This window comes from Coregonus lavaretus, assembly GCF_964263955.1.
Source record: "Coregonus lavaretus genome assembly, chromosome: 22".
Taxonomy (NCBI): domain Eukaryota; kingdom Metazoa; phylum Chordata; class Actinopteri; order Salmoniformes; family Salmonidae; genus Coregonus; species Coregonus lavaretus.
Genome location: NC_140009.1, coordinates 45,737,119 through 45,753,140, shown reverse-complemented (window position 1 = coordinate 45,753,140; position 16,022 = coordinate 45,737,119).

The following is a 16,022-nucleotide window of genomic DNA, read 5'->3' as shown; positions in this document are numbered from 1 at the left end:
CGTGCTATGTGCAGTCAGCTAGTATAATTATTGTTTGTGAAGTAAGTATGGTGATTATGATTAAGGTTCTGGACGTCTGAGATACCAACAAGTAGGCTATACAATATCAAGAAATATATGTATTTTTTTATTAGTGTATTTGAGTTTGTTCTGTCGTTTCTGGATGATTAAATTGAAATTGCATCCAACTTTATATGCCTTGTTTTAGATATAGTGATATTTGAGAGATGATTTCATTTAAAATAACTGAAAGTGAGAGGTTGTAATCTGAATAAAGGGGGGAAATGCCATTATTGAACGTGGTGAGACAGTTTTACACATTTCTAGAGAACCAGTTCGGATTGAAGTATAACTTTTGTTTGACTGAAGCTTTTAGTGGTAGGTCCAACGCTTAAAATATTTAATCATTCCTGTCCTCCCTATTGATATTCATTTTATAAATAGGCCCATTTAATTTTTCATATAATTTAAAAAACTGTTCGCTAGGTGTAGGCAAGACCAAAAACAAATAGGTAAACTGGGATAATACTATAGAGTTAATCAGTGTGATTTTTCCACAAATAGATAGGTATTTACCTTTCCGTGCTAACTTTCTATTAACATTTAATAGAGTGAGATCATTTTCTTTCGGGATATGTATCCACATCACAATCAGACCATTTTATTGGTAAACTACAAGGTAATATACTGTAGAAGTTGTATTGTCAGTGATCCAATTCACATTTTAGTCATTTAGCAGACGCTCTTATCCAGAGCAACTTCCAATTAGTGAGTGCATAAATTTTTCATACTGGCCCCCATGGGAATCACCAAGGTTTGCAAGCGCTTTGCAAGCACCATGCTCTACCAACTGAGCTACAGGAGGGCCAATACCTTATATAGTACATTTATCATAATGTGGTTGTAATCCAGAGAGGTTAGAAAATGTATCTAGATCCTCTGAGGTTGTGGAGGGATTAAAGTTGTGGATTGAAAAGAAAACAAGAATCATTGGCGTACAATGACACGTTTGTTTTTAAACCCTGGATTTCTAATCCCTTGATATAATTGTTGGATCTGATTTGAATAGCTAACATTTCGATGGCCATAATAAATAGATATACAGATAGTGGACAACTTTGTACATTTCAGCACAACGGAGCTCCTCTATTACCCGTCTCGTGAGTGGAGATGAAGCAGAAGCGCTGTCCATTCAACTCTGCTGAATAAAGCAATGCATGCACCGAGTCTTCCTTTGTCCTTCCTGATTTGGCCAATTCGTTTTTCGGTCTCCTGTGCGTCTTTGACTATTGTAGATCATCCCTTTGGATTTATGCATTTTATTTCAACGCCTCAGGCAAGTACAACGTGCAATACGTAGCTTTTAGACGGGTCCATCATGCCCTAGAACATCCAGCTGGCCCGCTGTATTCGCGGAGAGCATGCGTAAATTATAACCTAATATCCAAAATCTCACCTCCATATTTCCATCAAAAAGGCACAATTGATTTATGTATACGTGGTCCTCAGTAGCTCAATTGGTAGAGCATGGCGCTTGTAACGCCAGGGTAGTGAGTTCGATCCCCGCGACCACCCATATGTAAAAATGTGTGCGAACATGACTGTAAATTGTTTTGGATAAAAGTGTCTGCTAAATGGCATATTATTATTATATACGTGCACCTCTACATTTCTCACCTTGTATCCAAATGGATTATCTACAATAGTCAAAGTCGCATGGCAGACTGAAAAATGGACAGCGCTTCTGCTTCATCTCCACTCACGAGACTCCCTGGTGCTGAAATATACAGCGCCTCTGCCCAGTTGGCAAAGGATATTTCCCGTTTGAGGGAATTCTGACATGCTAAAGGCACAGTTCAGTACACCCCTCATCCAAAAGACCCCAGCAACTTCATTTAGGAAACTCGTTACGGTTTAGGGGATGCATTTGTTGCATACCGTACATCTCTGATCTGGTCAATATCAGCATTTTGCTCTACTTACTGTGAAGTAAAATCATATTAGTCTTCATCATAACATTAGTACATCACAGTATATACAGTGGGGGAAAAAAGTATTTAGTCAGCCACCAATTGTGCAAGTTCTCCCACTTAAAAAGATGAGAGAGGCCTGTAATTTTCATCATAGGTACACGTCAACTATGACAGACAAATTGAGATTTTTTTTCTCCAGAAAATCACATTGTAGGATTTTTTATGAATTTATTTGCAGGTTATGGTGGAAAATAAGTATTTGGTCACCTACAAACAAGCAAGATTTCTGGCTCTCACAGACCTGTAACTTCTTCTTTAAGAGGCTCCTCTGTCCTCCACTTGTTGCCTGTATTAATGGCACCTGTTTGAACTTGTGATCAGTATAAAAGACACCTGTCCACAACCTCAAACAGTCACACTCCAAACTCCACTATGGCCAAGGCCAAAGAGCTGTCAAAGGACACCAGAAACAAAATTGTAGACCTGCACCAGGCTGGGAAGACTGAATCTGCAATAGGTACTACTACTACTACTACTACTACTACTACTACTACTACTACTACTACTACTCGTCGGGAGAGGTTGTGTTTTCTCTAGCAGGAGGTAAGCTTGGCTTCTCATATGGTGTTGAGTAAAGCTTAAACCATGTATTTAGATCGTAGGTAGGTAGTTTATTTAGGTAGTTATTTAGGTAGTTATTGTAGGTTTCCGTAGGTAATTATTGTAGGTAAGTATTGTTCACGGCGGAGCCCGGCGAAGCACGAGGCTAGCTAGCTAGCGGGTAGCTACTGGTAACGTTTATTGGTAATTATCTGTTTAGTGCAACGGTGGAGAGTTGTTTCCAATGTTAATGTGCTAGCTAGCCAACGTTTAATTTTTGCTGCGTTATGAAAGGAACTAGACACGGACATGAATTATCTGTTTAGTGTGTTAACACACTCTTGGTATGCTAGCTAGCTAGCGGGTAGCTACTGGTAACGTTTATTGGTAATTATCTGTTTAGTGCAACGGTGGAGAGTTGTTTCCAATGTTAATGTGCTAGCTAGCCAACGTTTAATTTTTGCTGCGTTATGAAAGGAACTAGACACGGACATGAATTATCTGTTTAGTGTGTTAACACACTCTTGGTAGTTTGTTGTAACCAAGTATTGGTGATAAACTGTGTGTTATTGGATGCTAGCATGCTAGTTAGCTATGGCGTCATAGCTAGGCATCGTGGGCTGTTGTGGGTAGTTACTGTAGGTTGGCATTGTTTTTCGGCGGTGCCGGGGGTAGCACGAAGCTAGCTAGCTAGCCGTTCTTCAAACAAGGTCAACACAGTGGCCATTGCTAGCTAGCCAACACGACCAGCTAACTGTACTGTAGTAGCTAAATACAATATATTTGTGCTACATAGCCAACGTTTAATTATTGCTGCGTTATGAAAGGAACTAGACACGGACACGAATTATCTGCTTAGTGTGTTAACACACTATTGGTGGTTTGTTGTGACCAAGTGTTGGTGCTAAACTGTGTGTTATTGGATGCTAGCATGCTAGTTAGCTATGGTGTCATAGTTAGCTAGCTGAATTAAGTGGGTTGAGTCTATTCCTTTAAACATTGAACCGCTGTGGTTCACAACAATTCTGATTTCTAAAGGTGGAAGTCGGTAGAGTTTTTGTTCGGATGGTTCAGTGAAACAATTATAGTTTCTGAGGTAGAAGTTTTTGGTGAGGGAGGCCCTGCTCTCTACTCTCCCAGATGTTTAGTTCATTTCATTCCGATCTCCTCTGCATTATTGTAGCCATTTGCTACAGCCTGTCAACTATGCTTCTGCCTATCCCTGTTCTCTCCTCTCTGCACAGGCTACACAAACGCCCCACACCGCGTGGCTGCTGCCTCTCTAACCTGGTGGTCCCTGCACGCACCCCACACCTGGAGTTCCAGGTCTCAGGCAGCCTCTGGAACTGCCGTTCTGCTGCCAACAAAGCTGACTTCATCCCAGCCTATGCTAATCTCCAGTCCCTCGACTTCCTGGCGCTGACGGAAACATGGATTACCACTGAAAACACTGCTACTCCTACTGCTCTCTCCTCGTCTGACCATGTGTTCTCGCATACCCCGAGAGCATCTGGTCAGAGGGGTGGTGGCACAGGAATCCTCATCTCTCCCAAGTGGACATTCTAAATTTTTCCCCTAACCCATCTGTCTATCTCCTCATTTGAATTCCATGCTGTCACAGTCACTAGCCCATTTAAGCTTAATATCCTTGTCATCTATCGCCCTCCAGGTTCCCTTGGAGAGTTCATCAATGAGCTTGACGCCTTGATAAGTTCCTTTCCTGAGGATGGCTCACCCCTCACAGTTTTGGGGGATTTCAACCTCCCTATGTCCACATTTGACTCATTTCTCTCTGCCTCCTTCTTTCCACTCCTCTCCTCTTTTGACCTCACCCTCTCACCGTCCCCCCCTACTCACAAGGCAGGCAATACGCTTGACCTCATCTTTACTAGATGCTGCTCTTCTACTAATCTCACTGCAACTCCCCTCCATGTCTCCGACCACTACTTTGTTTCCTTTTCTCTCTCGCTCTCCTCCCACACTACTCACTCTGCCCCTACACAGATGGTAATGCGCCGCCGCAACCTTCGCTCTCTCTCTCCCACTACTCTCTCCTCTTCCATCCTATCATCTCTTCCCTCTGCTCAATCCTTCTCCCTCCAATCTCCTGATTCTGCCTCCTCAACCCTCCTCTCCTCCCTTTCTGCATCCTTTGACTCTCTGTGTCCCCTATCCTCCCGGCCGGCTCGGTCCTCCCCTCCAGCTCCGTGGCTTGATGACTCATTGCGAGCTCACAGAACAGAGCTCCGGGCAGCGGAGCGGAAATGGAAGAAAACTAAACTCCCTGCCGACCTGGCATCTTTTCACTCCCTCCTCTCTACATTTTCTTCATCTGTTTCTGCTACTAAGGCCACTTTCTACCACTCTAAATTCCAAGCATCTGCCTCTAACCCTAGGAAGCTCTTTGCCACATTTTCCTCCCTGCTGAATCCCCCCCCCCCCCCCCCCTCCTCTCTCTCTGTGGATGACTTCGTCAACCACTTTGAAAAGAAGGTTGACGACATCCGATCCTCGTTTGTTAAGTCTAATGACACTGCTGGTCCTACTCACACTGCCCTACCCTATGCTTTGACTTCTTTCTCCCCTCTCTCTCCAGATAAAATCCTGCGACTTGTGACTGCAGGCCGCCCAACAACCTGCCCGCTTGACCCCATCCCCTCCTCTCTTCTCCAGACCATCTCCGGTGACCTTCTCCCCTACCTCACCTCGCTGATCAACTCATCCTTGACCGCTGGCCATGTCCCTTCCGTCTTCAAGAGAGCGAGAGATGCTCCCCTTCTCAAAAAACCAACACTCGATCCCACTGATGTCAACAACTACAGACCAGTATCCCTTCTTTCTTTTCTTTCCAAAACTATTGAGCGTGCCGTCTTTAGCCAACTCTCTTGCTATCTCTCTCAGAATGACCTTCTTGATCCAAACCAGTCAGGTTTCAGGACTAGTCATTCAACTGAGACTGCTCTTCTCTGTGTCACGGAGGCTCTCCGCACTGCTAAAGCTAACTCTCTCTCCTCTGCTCTTGTCCTTCTAGACCTGTCTGCTGCCTTTGATACTGTGAACCATCAGATCCTCCTCTCCACCCTCTCCGAGCTGGGCATCTCCGGCGCGGCTCACTCCTGGATTGCGTCCTACCTGACCGGTCGCTCCTACCAAGTGGCGTGGCGAGAAGCTGTCTCCGCACCACGTGCTCTCACCACTGGTGTCCCCCAGGGCTCAGTTCTAGGCCCTCTCATTTTCTCCCTATACACCAAGTCACTTGGCTCTGTCATATCCTCACATGGCCTCTCCTATCATTGCTACGCTGACGATACACAACTAATCTTCTCCTTTCCCCCTTCTGATAACCAGGTGGCGAATCGCATCTCTGCATGTCTGGCAGACATATCAGTATGGATGATGGATCACCACCTCAAGCTGAACCCTGGCAAGACGGAGCTGCTCTTCCTCCCGGGGAAGGACTGCCCGTTCCATGATCTCGCCATCACGGTTGACAACTCCGTTGTGTCCTCCTCCCAGAGTGCGAAGAGCCTTGGCGTGACCCTGGACAACACCCTGTCGTTCTCCGCTAACATCAAGGCGGTGACCCGCTCCTGCAGGTTCATGCTCTACAACATTCAGAGAGTACGACCCTGCCTTACACAGGAAGCGGCACAGGTCCAAATCCAGGCACTTGTCATCTCCCGTCTGGACTACTGCAACTCGCTGTTGGCTGGCCTCCCTGCCTGTGCCATTAAACCCCTACAACTCATCCAGAATGCCGCAGCCCGTCTGGTGTTCAACCTTCCCAAGTTCTCTCACGTCACCCCCCTCCTCCACACACTCCACTGGCTTCCAGTTGAAGCTCGCATCCGTTTCAAGACCATGGTACTTGCCTATGGAGCAGTGAGGGGAACGGCACCTCTGTACCTTCGGGCTCTGATCAGTCCCTACACCCAAACGAGGGCATTGCGTTCATCCACCTCTGGCCTGCTGGCTCCCCTTCCTCTGCGGAAGCATAGTTCCCGCTCAGCCCAGTCAAAACTGTTCGCTGCTTTGGCACCCCAATGGTGGAACAAGCTCCCTCACGACGCCAAGACAGCGGAGTCACTCACCACCTTCCAGAGACATTTGAGACCCCACCTCTTTAAGGAATACCTGGGATAGGATAAAGTAATCCTTCTACCCCCCCCCCCCCCCAAAAAAAAATTTTTTTTGTAAAGTGGTTATCCCACTGGCTATAGGGTGAATGCACCAATTTGTGAGTCGCTCTGGATAAGAGCGTCTGCTAAATTACGTAAATGTGCCCTTGAGCAAGGCACTTAACCCTAATTGCTCCTGTAAGTCGCTCTGGATAAGAGCGTCTGCTAAATGACTAAAATGTAAATGTAATGTAAATGTAGGTAAGCAGCTTGGTTTGAAGAAATCAACTGTGGGAGCAATTATTAGAAAATGGAAGACATACAAGACCACTGATAATCTCCCTCGATTTGGGGCTCCACGCAAGATCTCACCCTGTGGGGTCAAAATGATCACAAGAACGGTGAGCAAAAATCCCAGAACCACACGGGGGGACCTAGTGAATGACCTGTAGAGAGCTGGGACCAAAGTAACAAAGCCTACCATCAGTAACACACTACGCCGCCAGGGACTCAAATCCTGCAGTGCAAGACGTGTCCCCCTGCTTAAGCCAGTACATGTCCAGGCCCGTCTGAAGTTTGCTAGAGTGCATTTGGATGATCCAGAAGAGGATTGGGAGAATGTCATATGGTCAGATGAAACCAAGATATAACTTTTTGGTAAAAACTCAACTCGTCGTGTTTGGAGGACAAAGAATGCTGAGTTGCATCCAAAGAACACCATACCTACTGTGAAGCATGGGGGTGGAAACTTCATGCTTTGGGGCTGTTTTTCTGCAAAGGGACCAGGACGACTGATCTGTGTAAAGGAAAGAATGAATGGGGCCATGTATCGTGAGGTTTTGAGTGAAAACCTCCTTCCATCAGCAAGGGCATTGAATATGAAACATGGCTGGGTCTTTCAGCATGACAATGATCCCAAACACACCGCCCGGGCAACGAAGGAGTGGCTTCGTAAGAAGCATTTCAAGGTCCTGGAGTGGCCTATCCAGTCTCCAGATCTCAACCCCATAGAACATCTTTGGAGGGAGTTGAAAGTCCGTGTTGCCCAGCGACAGCCCCAAAACATCACTGCGCTAGAGGAGATCTGCATGGAGGAATGGGCCAAAATACCAGCAACAGTGTGTGAAAACCTTGTGAAGACTTACATAAAACGTTTGACCTGTGTCATTGCCAACAAAGGGTATATAACAAAGTATTGAGAAACTTTTGTTATTGACCAAATACTTATTTTCCACCATAATTTGCAAATAAATTCATTAAAAATCCTACAATGTGATTTTCTGGATTTTTTTTCTCTCATTTTGTCTGTCATAGTTGACGTGTACCTATGATGAAAATTACAGGCCTCTCTCATCTTTTTAAGTGGGAGAACTTGCACAATTGGTGGCTGACTAAATACTTTTTTTCCCCACTGTATCATCCCCCCTCCTGTAATTCTCACAGAAACCCCTTTATATCGGCAACATTTTTTTCAACACTTTCCCTGGATGTCCCTAGTCTTGCTCAACAAAAATATGTAATCTGTCATCGCTACTTTCTAAGTCACTGCAACAATTTTTTTTTTTAGGTGCATTGATTTAATATTTTGTCATTGAGTAAAAGTTATATAGGCTATATAATGTAATGAAATCTAGAAACATATTTTATATACAGTACATATACCAGTAGGGGAGCCTACAGATAAATAATGCACTTCGTTCAAGAGAAAAGTTGCAATCCGTTTTTAATAAAGTAGTACAATTTAAATGGGGTATGTTAGGGTCAATTACTGAAAAATGTTAACACACTAATCTTCAGGGGTCATTTTGGGGCCAAACGCAGCCCTTTAGTAAAGGTTGTGTTTTTGTTGAAGACCAACAAAATAATTAATTTGGCCCACTTCTTTCCCCTGAGGATAGCCAATATGCACATATCTAAATCTTACCAAACATTGTTTTTTTTGATGCAGTCAGAAAATAGACATTTCCCTTAAGGGGGGCGTTTTCCCCCCAAGTTACACTAATTTTATACTTCACAAACATACATTTTCATGATGTAATGTTCCAAACCTGCAGTAGACAAACAAATCTGAAGGTTAACACCAAAAGGTTAAGAGATTATGATTTCAGAGCAGTCGGATTAAGTAACAGTACATTTTAACAAATGAAAAATATCCTATCAAAAGTAATGTGAGCATTGCATTGTGGAAAGCTATTACTTTATAAGAACATGTATTGCAATGTGAAGCATGCATTTCTAGATGACACACTGATTACGTTTGGTGAAAAAGTAACCGTATGATTTGGTGTGCTCTACTTGAAAATATGCTTGGAGTTTTGAAACCACTGCCTATTTGATGATTTGTTGTTGTTTTACGATGATGGCTCTCTGTGGCCATCGTGAATAGTACTTCTGATCCAGCAGGTGGCGCTAAAACCCCTCCCTAAATGACTTAAATGATGAGGTGACTTATTCCTTATTGCTCCTAATGAATTTAAGCCCAGTGTTGGCAACATTACATTACTTCTGATCCAGCAGGTGGCAATGAAAGCCCTCCCTATATGACTTGACTGACCAGTTAGTTGACTGACTCCTTATAGCTCCTAATGATTTTAAGCAGCGTGTTGACAACATTACATCTGGTCCAACAGGTGGAGGGGAAAACCCTCCCTATATGAGTTGACTTATTAATTTGAGCTCCCAAATAGGGTTAGAGTTAAGGTAAGGGGTTTGTGGTTAAGGCTAGGTTTTGAATAGGATTGTGTTTTAGGCCTGTGCACTGGAAAGCAAACTAGCTGAACTATCTCCTATTCATCCCCCTCCCTGTAATAACACATCTGTTATTTTGAATGTAATACTACTCCAATGTTATTGGTCACATACAATGTCCTCAGAGCCTGAGGAGGAGTCAAAGGGAGGAAAATCCTGGTGTTCAGGGGCCACAGGAGGGTCACTGTCGGTGGCGGCCGGACAGGATGACCGAAACCTGGGAGCGTCAGCTGGATCACCTTACCGGGCTGCTGCAGAATTGGAGGACGAGGCCTGAAATCCCTTGTCATCCAAGGGTCCCTCGGTGGCGTCGGCCTCATCTGGAGTGTCAGGGTCCAAGCTGATGGCCTGCAGCACTTTGTTGGTCTGGGTGTACAGGTACTCAACACCAATGAGTTCCCCTGCGATGTAGTGGGAGAGCACACAAAGCTTAATGACATAAAAACGCAAAACACATTTACACAAACCTATGACATGATCAACGTACCTGTGAACATGCCAGGCTTGGTGAAGTCCTCAACCTGACCTGAGCCATGCACCCTTTGACTGAGCTGGTTGAGGGAATGCTGCAGATGGCCACTGTAGCAGAGCAGAGACTGCTTCTGTCATTCCACCTCGCCAGTCCATCCAGGAGGAAGGCCTGGAAATGCATTCCATTGGCACTGGTGCCTAAGAGTAGAATAATGGGTGATGAGAAGGTGAACACAACTCAATTTAGTGTCAAGGATTTTACTGGTAACATTTCAAAATGATAGTTCTATAGTTGTAATTACCTGGGATGAACCGGTTGAGGTGGAGGTGGTACCACTCCAGAGATGTGGAGCTGTGTATGTAGCAATACACCGGCAGCTTCACTCCGACCTTGGTGTTTGGCTTGCCGGTGTCTGTGTACAACTGTACACCGGGAGGGTCTTGGATGCAGCTCAGGTGACGCCCCTGCTCTTGCCAGATTGCCTGGATGCGGACAGGGTCCAGCAGCGGAATGCTCAGTGTGTCATGCCCCTTCTCAATGTTGAACGTCCCCAGCGTGTCCATGAGGAGGAGTTCCGTCTCTACAGCTCCACGCGTACGGCGACGGCAGTGAAGAGTCATCTCCCTCCTCCCCAAGTGGCTGTAGACTTCTGCGTCAGTAAGGCCAACCATTCGCTGCTTCCCCAGCTCGGACCGCTTGGCCTCCAGCAGTTGACGGACATCTCATGCATCCCATTAAAAAATGCAGGACGACAGCTGCCACATGAAGGCCCTATACAGCTGGTGTCTTTCGGTGGTGACACCTGCTACGAACCGCTGCAGCAGATGCCAGATGTCAAGACGAACCACCAGCTGGTCCCATTCAGGAAACATGGCAGCTGTCTTTGTTCCGCCAAAGCTGGAGCAACAGTCCCTGTCCACGTACATGAGCTGGGGGGGTGGTACCCCAGCGAGTTGGTACCGCTTCATAAGGCCCTCGCCCTCACCAGCAGTGAGGACACAGTTGAGGACCTGCCCGTGTTCATTCCCCACGTTTGTGGCCCAGGCAGCCGTGTCCGAAGCGTAACCGCCGAGCTTCTTGGTCACCTGAAAAGAGAGAGAGGGTGGGAGGGAATGACCAACAGTGGGATGCAGAGGGATGAAATGATGGTATACTTTTAATATGGTGTGACAAAAGTGTTACCTTCCTTCTTCGTGGAGTCCATCTTTAAGATGGACCTGAAGACAGACGTGACCCTGGCCTTCACCTCGTCAAGCCGTGACAGCACATCCATGCTGTACACTGTCAGCAGCCAGATGGGTGAGGCATTTATAACATCTTAAAGGCTTCGGTACATAAGCCCTCACATAATATCTCATATATCCTATTGTTACCTTATTTGGCAGTGCCCGGTCCTTAAAATGTAACAGAATAGACACGCTATCTACACCCCTTGTTGCTTGCAATCTGTGTACATTCACTAGAACGCCTCCTCTCAAATGTTCCCTTACCTCTTTAGTGCTAACACTCACAGGCACTCCTGTTATCACCCCTGTACTCCACTGCTTGATCAGTCCAGCTGCTCGACTCCACTAACAGTTAGTAAATATATATATTTTTTCATACTGGCCCCCTTGGGAATGGAACCCACAAACCTGGCGTTGCAAACACTGAGCTACATCTCTACCGGCCATTCTCTCCCCTACCCTGGACGACGCTGGGCCAATTGCGTGCTAGCCCATGGGTCTCGCGGTCTTGGCCAGCTACGACAGAGCCTGGATTTGAACCAGGATCTCTGGTGGCACAGAGATCACTGCGCCTTAGACCACTGCGCCAATGCTTCACTACGATAGCTTTTCCCTCTGCGCCATGTCCTTACATCACACCAACAATCTCACATCTCTTAACACTTTAACATTAACAACTTCACCAATCAACTCTTTTATCACAGCCGTCAACCTTATCGGACTCATTGACCCAACTCCCCCTTCCTCCCTAAACTTCATAATCACTTTATGCTCCTCCTCACCTCCATGTTCCTCTTGTGTCTTATCTTGACATTCCTCTGCACTTTCTACCTCCAAACATCCCCTAGCATTGGAAGCTAGGTTGCTCACCTCGCTCCCCTTCATACCCCTACTCCCTTTCTGTCCCGCTTTCTTTTTCTCTTTCTTACTCCCTCCTTTATTTGTACCACTCTGTTCCATACTTGCTTCACTTTCCTCTTCATCACTATCTCCTACCATCTCTGACCCATTCATTCTTACCATCTCCAACCATTCTGACCCAGATCTGAAATTAGCCCGCCCAACTACCTCATCCCTATATTGTTATCTATTTTGCTCATTTGTACCCCAGTATCTCTATTTGCACAGCATCTCTTGCACATCTATCATTCCAGTGTTAATACAAATTGTAATTATTTTGCACTATAGCCTATTTTATTGCCTTACCTCCATAACTTGCTAAATTTGCACACTGTATATTATATGTATTTCTGTTGTATTTTAGACTTTGTTTTGTTTTACCCCATATGTAACTCTGTGTTTGTTTTTATCGCACTGCTATGCTTTATCTTGGCCAGGTCGCAGTTGTAAATGAGAACTTGTTCTCAACTGGTTTACCTGGTTAAATAAAGGTGAAATAAAAATACATTTAAAAAAATCACAGAACGGCCGTGCGGAACCTCCGCCACACCGAGTAAGTTTTGTTTGTTTTTCAACGATTTCAAAAATCCCTTGTTCTTTAGTGGGGTTTATTGGCGGTTGGCATCCAATGTTTTGGTGCATTACCACCACCTACCGTACTGGAATGTGGGCCAGACACAGGGAGAAACTAAATCCTACCTGCCAACCCAGTTTCTCTTAAAAAATATAAAATATTTGAGACTATATATAATGGTGTTGTAGTGTATTAAGATTATGACTTTGTTAATGGTTTTAAGTGGAACCTGAGAGGATGTTTATTTTAGTGTCAAGAGGGAATGTTTTAGTGTGATGCCACATACAACAGACAGGAAGTGTGTGTTGTAGACAGGGGATTGGACAGTAGAGTGAGCCACCCATATCTTGGGAAGATTATATGTACTGGGTAAAAACAAAGAAGAGGTTAGAGCGGCCATTGCAATCTGGGACGCCGCTCTCCGGGTGGTCATGACATCTGTAAACTTATGCTGGAATCTTGTGATATGAATAAAACTTATGATCAAAGGTTCAGTATGAGCAGACTCCTTTGTTTATCAGCAATAACTAGCGACATTAACTCGACACTACAAATGGCGTCACGAAAAGGGAGGGTCTGCATTTCTCCTTTGTTCCATTCAAGCGCCAAGCTGACTCGTTCCGAAGTCATGGCCAGATAAGGGTGAGTTTTTCTCACCACTTTGGGCATTTGTTAGGTTGGAGGCTATTTGAGTGGGAACTGGAGAGATGTACCGTTAGGACCGATGTGTGCTTGTGTTGCTTTATTGCTGAGAACTGGGGGTCTGGCTAACCATAAATTTGTTTGCACTGGTAGACAGCGCAAAAGGGGGGAGAGAGACCTCAGGGAGTGTCTATAGAAATAGGCTTGAATAGGAATTCTAGAGCAATGGATGGTAGTGAATAAGGCAGATACACAAGGCAGATACACAAGGCAGATACACAAGGCAGAGATACGTATACACATTAGGGCATTGCAATCTTGTAAAGACCCCTAAAAAGGGGCGACCTATAGGGTGGGCCGAAAATCCTGATAACGCGTTCGGTGTGATTAGGTGAGTCCTGGGGACTCTGGAGTGTGGTTATATATTGTAAGTTACTGCTCATCTTGTATCCGACGGGGTATCTGTTTGGGGGAACCTCTCATATAATATCCAGAACTCACGGCATCATAAAAGGTAGGGACTAAGACAAAGAGAAAGGGGTAATGCAGGTTACATTGTTACATGCCACATGGTACATACATGCTAAGGCTAAATGCTAATGCTAATTATGCTGCATGCTACATGCTAACATGTGACCTTAGAGGTCCATTGCGATGGAATAAAGCCTCTTAAATTATGTTTGTGTGTGTAGAATTTAGGTTCTATGCGTTGTGAGCTCTGTTAAATGTTGTTTGGCTATGAGGGGAAAACGGAGTTACAGCGGGACTGTTAACTGTCTGTTTGGCTTGGAGAGAGAGCTGAGAGGGCTCCCTTCCACGGTGAAATCGTATTGATGAATGTACTGCGCATGCGTGTGATTTTACGACACTAGAGTGACGTAGGGAGAATAGGTCCTCTGCTACACGGTGCAAGGGGGGGAGACACAGACACAGACGAACGGAGGGATTTGAACACGAATGGAATGTTCTAGTTGTTACATCGGCTGTTGGTTAAAGATGAAACTGTTTTTGTGACCTATTGAATTGATAAATGAGAGAGATATGTTGACGGATTAAAAATAAAAGTAATTAAATAAGTAAATAAAATAAAAATGTTAGAGCTATTTATGCGATTCCTGAGTTAATTCTTAGAGTGAATGTGAACGAAGGAATATTGAATGGTTGAAGTGACTCATTGACTGCATAAACTGCTAAATTCTTGTATGTTTCTCTGTTCTTTTGTCATATGAGAGGCGATGGGACGAGAGGAGAGAGAGAGAAAGAAAGAGAGGTGCTGACGTGTACATCACGTGACAAGGTGTGACGCGACAGAGGATCGAGTCAGATATCAGGCTAGTGCTGTTCTGTTTACAAAAAAATCTTCCCCTACAGGATATTTGATGTTATGACAATTTCACAGAGACTTGGCAAAAGACTGATTGAATAAAATTTGCATTTTTGGAGTTTCTGTGCATGAGTTGGTTTGATTACAGTTCTGTTGGAAATCGAGTACTGACATTATTCTGTAAAATTAAGATAATTGGATGCTTATTAAGCAATGGGATTTATGAGTACTGTAGTGTTGCTGGATTAAAGATATTATACATACCACTTTCAATCAGGAAGGGTATGATAGCCACTAATTGATAAATTAGTAAAAAAGGAAATATAAATAAAAAAAAATATTTTTGATTATTCATACATTTATTGAGTAATTGTTTAATTGGGAGAATAAGAAAAAATATTTAAAATACTTTTTTTGAATATTCATATTTTTTTTGATTAGTTTTTGTTATTTAGGTTTATATTAAAAATTAAAGGGAGGAAGCCATAGGCTATATAGTCTAAAATAAAATAATGCACATTAAAGGAATATAAAAGAGTTGTTATATTTATATATATTTTTTATATATATATATAGTTGTTACGATGGGGAAAAAGGATATAAGGACTAAGAAGGTAATTACACCTGTTGATATAGTTGAAAATAGTAATCCTTTAGTTAACTAAAGTATTGCGAGGTTATCCGGCAAATGGAACAAACGTTGGCCTGACATTGAACAACCATAGCTAGTAGAGGGAATCTTAACCCTGACGTAATCAAGATAATGAAAGTGCTTCTGTCAATTCATAAAGCAGATCAAAAGAAAGGGAAAAAGGGAACAACGTAAAGAAAAGACACAAAGAGAGCTGGGTGTTCTTAAGTTGTCCTTCATTCTCAAACAAAAACTGATAAAAGATTCCAGCGATAAGATAAACAAAGGTATAGAGAAAATGCTAAAGGAAGAGAAGGCGACAGAAAAACTAATGGCAGAAGTTAGTACACCTTTCTCACATACGGATTCAGCAAAAAGACCCCCACCTTATGAGAAGGAAGTAGAGCTTAGGGACGTTTATCCTCAGCTTCCAGTGATCATCCAGGAGGGTGATTATTGCATCAGAGATGAAGATGAACAAATAATAGAGAGAGGACAAGCAGAAACAATGATAAAAATGAATCCAAAACTCCAAAAGTAGGAAGAAAACGAGATGTCTGGAAACTAAGGGTGGAGTGAGGTTAAGGAAGATGGAACTTGATGATGATGATGATGATCAGAGTGATTGAGAAGAGAGCATGGGTGGATATGACTCTGTGATTAGAAGAAAGTTGGCAAGAGAGGAAAGAAGAAGGATACTAGAGATTTGATCTCTGATGGAAGTTGAAGGAAGAAGGATACAAGAGATTCGAGTTCTGATGAAAGCAGAGATGAAGACTTGGAGATTAAAGGTGCTTCATATTCAAGAGGATTT